This window comes from Mirounga leonina, unplaced genomic scaffold (genome assembly GCF_011800145.1).
Source record: "Mirounga leonina isolate KUSES-001 unplaced genomic scaffold, KU_Mleo_1.0 Mir_166, whole genome shotgun sequence".
NCBI lineage: Eukaryota > Metazoa > Chordata > Mammalia > Carnivora > Phocidae > Mirounga > Mirounga leonina.
The window spans coordinates 26,803,705-26,809,855 of record NW_023270418.1 but is presented as its reverse complement, the minus strand read 5'-3'; positions in this window follow the sequence as shown (position 1 = coordinate 26,809,855).

The window sequence follows — 6,151 nt, the reverse complement described above, 5'->3', positions numbered from 1 at the left end:
GGGCCTCGGCCGCGCCCCCCGCGCCGCGCCCCGCCGCCCCCGGCAGCCTCAGCTCCGGCCCATGGGCCGCTCCCCCGCCGCGCATCCACCGGGGCCCGGACACCCGGGCCGCCCGGCTCCGACCGCGCGCCGCCGCCGGGGTCCGCCGCTGCCGCCGCTGCTGCGTGGGGTCCAGCGGCTTCATGCAAGTGCCCGGCTCTCCGCAGACAGGCCCCCGCCTTGCAAAGCCCGGGCGGGCGCGCGGCCGGAGCTGGGCGGCCGGCGAGGCGGGCCCCGAGCCCCGAGCGCTCGCACCAGTTGCGCCGCGGGCTCCGCAGACGCCGGGGTGGGATCTCGCCGCGCGCTCGCGCTCGGAAAGGCACGCCGGGCCCCCTCCCCGCCCGCCCCTCCCTGCCCACCCAGTGGCCGCCCCGGCGAGAGCTCCCCCTCCCTGCGGCTCTGCTCAGTCGCCTCCAGAACGGAGCGCCCCTCCCGAGCTGGGCGCTAAGGCAAACCCGCGCCTGCGGGGGCTTCCCCCGCCCCCAGGCGCCCCAAAGCGGCAGGCCGTGACGCGGCCCCGGGACCGCAGCTGTCGCCCGCCCCCGCTTTGCAGCCTCCCTCCCAGAAATGGAATTTTCTTCCTTTCTTTTTTTAATTCAGCATGATCGCTGTCCGCGGGGCCAGGTCTCCGGCTCGCGCACGCACTCACACTCACACTCTCGTACACACGCGCCCGCACCCCCACGCCCTCCCTGCTCGGGCTCCTATTACCTCATCTTCGCTCGCACATCCTTCGAGGTCCGTCAAGGAGGCGGAGCCACGCCCCTGGCGCCGGGGGCCGGTGCCCCGGAGCTCGCACGCCCCCTGCTGGCCCGAGGCGACGCGCGCGGGCCAACGGCCACACACCGTTCGGCTCGACTCTACCCTTTGCTAGTGAGACCCAGTGCAAAGGGATTAAGCAATTTGGTGCATGATGGGTCTGTGTCGTCCATGTGGAGCGCAAATGTGTTTTTCCTGGCCTGCGTCAAGACTACTACAGTCCAGAAGATACGGGCTAACTCGATTTATTCTGCAGGGTTTCTATGAACGAAATAACACTAGGACAAACACAAGCTAGACTTGGTTATTTTCGCAGTCACTAGTTAGCACGGAAAATAATCTAGAAGGGCAGATTAACATCAGGATTTAGTGTTAATTTTGCCAGAGAACACAGACTTCGTTTTGTTGAGGTTGCAACGACACACATGAATTCACATGATGAAGATGATGCAGGATAGGATATAGAAAAATAAAAACAGTATATGGGTTAGGGACTGGGGTCTCTTTGAAATAATCCTTTTCTCTCATAATATCATAAACTTTTTTGCTGTGAAAGATTTGCTTTCCCACAGCCATCCTTTCTTCTGTCGTTAGTATTACCTATATCTTCTTCATCCCTCTGACCTTGCCTTCCCCCTCACGGGGTTCTAAACACAAAGCAAAAGAAAAATATCAGAAATGTTCTTCTTCCAGCCTCCAAAAAGCACTAGGATCGAGGCTACCTCAGAGCTTTGTTCCTAATGGTGCCCTTGCCCAATAGTCTCCCTAGCATGACTTCTAAAGATTCCAGTTAGTTTCTCCCAAAGGCCAGCCTCCCAACCCGATTCAATCAATACCTTCATTAAAACATCAAATTTCAGGGTTTGAAGGACAAAGGGGAAAGGAATAAAGGAGATCTCAATTTATCCTACCAAGAGCCATTATTATTCTTATTTTTCAAATGATGAGACTTAGGGAATTTAAACAATTTGCTCTAGGTTACATATTTAGCCACAGGCGAAATTGGTATTCAAAACTTGGTTGGGCTCCCCCCCACCAAAAAAAAAAAAAAAAGCCTATTCCATCCATGACAGGGAGGTGGTGCGGTAAGAAACAAGTTATGTGGCAATGTGAAAGAGCCTCCATGTGAAACAAGGGAAGGCAGAACATGAGGCAAAGGTATTTTGCAACAACAAAAGTCGAAGTAAAGAAAAGGTAATCTAAAGCTTTATTGAGCTATTTTTATTTCCAGTCGTAAGACCACGAGTATGAAGACTCTGGAAGATTTCTTGTGGTCTGGGTAAGTATAGACCCAGAACTGTCAGTATTGCTTTAAGGAATGCTGGAAGTTCCAGGGAGAAAACAGAGTCTGACCAGCTCAAGCAGAAATTCTCAAGCGGAAAACGCCTAAACCAGATGAGAGGGCTGTGAAAAAATGTTAGACCGGCCATTTGAAAGATGAATAGGAAGTAGGAAGAAACTGGCTCTTACCTATGTCCAGCTTGATTCTGTGTCTGGTCTTCTTGTATCTGCCATGCAAAAGATGGCAGTGTATTACAACAGAACAAAAATGCCTAATGACACAAGAGAGGGTTTGTATATATACAAACTGATTCATTTGTAAGAAGAAGTGAATATATAGATGACTTGACATTAGTCATTAATTATAGTTATAGGATATGTGTATTTTTGATAAGCTATGATGAGTTGTAATTTATAACAACCCACTTGGCAATCATAATTTATAATTATATGTCAACAATAATAGTAATGTATTCATTTATACATTTCTCAGATCTCCCAAGACAATCTAATTTCAAATAATCCGTATCATAACCTCCTGAAAACCTCAGACATTTTATTTTAGTATCCAAACTATGTCTCCCTAATTGCCTCCTGTTTCCAAGTGGCAGACTAATCTTTAACCAAGTGAGGTGCCCAGTTTGTAATTTGGAATACGGCAGCTATAATAAAACCTCACTAAGTGAGACTGATTGGAATGAAGCCAGTCTGAATTGTTTAAAGGTATAATCTGATGATACTCCAAAAAGTGCCATCATAACTTAACACTAAGTTTCAATGAAAAGGGCATTCTCTTTTTCTGTGGAATGTTCATTTTTTCCAGTTACCTATTGCTCTTATCAACTACCCTAATATTAGTGGCTGAAAACAGCAACAAGCATTTATTTTGCACATGAATCTGCAATTTGGTGAGGGCTTAATGAGGACAGCTAGTCTCTGCTCCACACATAGCTCAAGGCAGCTTGAGGGATGGCTGAGGGCTGGAATCATGTGCAGGCTTGCTCATTCACATCTAGTGCCTGATGCTGGCTGTCATCTGGGAATTCAGCTACGGCTATCTGCCCAACCACCTACACATGGCCTATGTTGCCGACTGGCTTCTTCACATCATAGAGGTTGGGTTCCAAATGAGTATGACCCAACAGAAAGAGCCAGACAGAAGTTGCATTGCCTTCTCTTTAAGTTTTTTATCTTTAAGTAATTGTAGATTCACAGGTAGTTGTAAGAATTCAGACAGCTCTCATGTACCTTTTTCCCTCATATTACCCAACGGTAACATATTACAAACCTATACTTAAAAAAGTATCGTACATGTGGTGCCTGGCTGACTCCATCGGTAGAGTGTTTGACTTGATCTCAGGGTTTTAAGTTTGAGCCCCACGTTGGGTATAGAGATTACTTAAAAATAATACCTTTAAAAAAAGTATTATACCATATCACTACTAATATTGACACAGTCAAGATACAGAATAGTTATAATTCTGCTCCCTTATTAATACAATATCATTGTATCACATATTATCAATGTATACAAAATATATACTTGGTAAACAAGTGTATACAATACACATTTCTATTACCACAAGGCTCCACTATGTGGCCCTTTTATAACTACAACCAATCTTCCCCCTACCATGCTGTCTTTAACCCCTAGCAATCACTAATATATTACCAAATCTATAATTTTGTCATTTCAGGAATGTTATGTAAATGGAATCACAGACTACGTAACCTCTGGGGACTAGTTTTTCCTACTCAGCATAATTCTCTAAAGATTCATCCAGATTGTTGTGTATATCAAGGGTTTGTTCCTTTTTATTGCTAAATAGTATTCCATAAAACAAATGTACCATATTGCTCACCCACTGCAGACATACAGTTGTTTCTAGTTTGGGCTCTTATGAATAAAGCTGCTATGAACATTCATATACCAGTTTTTGCATGAACATAAAGTTTCCATTTCTTTGTGATAAATGCTCAGGAGTACAATTGCAAAGTCCTATGCTTAGTTTTTTTTGGCATCTATATATCCTTTTTAATAAAATGTTTGTTCATGTCTTTTGCCATTAATTTTTGTTAGTGTTGAAACTTGAGAGTTCTTTGTATATCTAGTTAATAACCCTCTGGTGGATATGTGGTTTGTAAATATTTTCTCTCAATCTGTAGCTTGCCTTTTCACCCTTTTTGTGGGGTCTTTCACAAAGCAAACATTTTTTTTTTTTTAAAGATTTTATTTATTCATTTGAGACAGAGAGAATGAGAGACAGAGAGCATGAGAGGGAGGAGGGTCAGAGGGAGAAGCAGACTCCCTGCCGAGCAGGGAGCCCGATGCGGGACTTGATCCCGGGACTCTAGGATCATAACCTGAGCCGAAGGCAGTCGCTTAACCAACTGAGCCACCCAGGCGCCCACAAAGCAAACATTTTTAATTTTGATGAAGTCCAACTTACCAAACTTTCCTTCTATGGTTTCTATTTTCTATGTCAATTCTAGGAATTTTTTGGCTAGTCCTAGGACTTGAGTATTTTCTCCTGGAAGGTTGTTTTTTTTTTTTTTTTTTAAGATTTTATTTATTTATTTGAGAGAGGGAGAGACAGGATGAGAGAGGAGAGAGTCAGAAGGAGAAGCAGACTCCCTGCTGAGCTCAGAGCCTAATGCAGGACTTGATCCTGGGACTCCGGGATCATGACCTGAGCCAAAGGCAGTCACTTAACCAACTGAGCCACCCAGGCGCCCCTCTCCTGGAAATTTTTATAGTTTTACAATTCGTGTTTAAAATCTATGATCCATTTTGAGTTAATTTTTGTATGAAAATGAAGTTTAGCTTGAATTTCTTATTTTCTGCCTCTTCTTTCCTTCCTTCCTTCCTCCTTTCTCATCCCTTCCTCCCTTCCTTCCTTCCTTTTTTTTTGCCTATGGGTGTTGAATTGTTTCAGCACCATTTGTTGAAAAGGCTATCCTCCCTTCTTTGAATTGCTTTTCTATCTTTCTCAAAAATCAGTTGGGCATATTTATGTGGCTCTGCTTCTGATTTCTCTGTTCTATTCCATAGGTGTGTCTGTTTGTCTTTCCACCAGTGCATAGTGTTGATGAATAAGCTGTATGATGTCTTGTTTTAAATTAAGTAGACTGGTTCCTCCCACTTCATTCTTCCCTTTCAAAATTGTTTTAGTTATTCCAGTTCTTTTGATTTCCATATAAATATTAGAATAATCTTGTCTATATGTGCAAAAATATGTGCTGGGATTTTTTTAAGGAATTTCACCTGAAACCGTGTATCAATCTGGGGAGAACTGACATCATTTTACTATGCTGAGTCCTCAAACCCAGGAACACAATATGCTTCTCTAGTTAGATCTTTGATTTGTTTTGTTAGTGTTTTGTAGCTTTCAGCACACATGTGCAGTACATGTTTTGTTAAACTTACGCCCAAGTATTTTGTTTTGGGGAGGAGTGCATGTAAGTGGCATTGTATTTTTCATTTTATTGTCCACATGTTTGTTGCTATGTAGAAATACAATGGATTTTTGTATGTTTACCTGGTATCTTGTGACTTTTCATGAGTCCAAGTGTAGGTCTATGAGTTTTTTTGCAGATTCCTTGGAATTTTCCACATTGTCTGAAAATGGGACTGTTTTATTTCCTCCTTTCTGATCTTTATGCTTTTTGTTTCCCTTTCTTACCATATTATAATTCTTAGAATTTCCAGTGCTATGTTGAATACGGTGGTGAGAATGGGCATTCTTGCGCCTTGTTCCTGATCGTAGGTAGATAGCATTTAGTCTTTCATTGTTAAATATGATATCAGTTGTACTTGTTTATTTGTTTGTTTGTTTGTTTCCTTTTTTTTTTTTTCAAAAGAGGGAGGTGGAAGGGGCAGAGGGAGGTGGAAGGGGCAGAGGGAGAGAGAGACTCTTAGGCAGACTCCATGCCCAGTGCGGAGCCCAAGGAGGGGCTCGATCTCACGACCATAATATCACAAACTGAGCCAAGATCACGCATGAATCCCATGCTTAACCAACTGAGCCACCCAGGTCCCCCAGTAGTTGTTTATTTCAAATGTTCTTTTTTT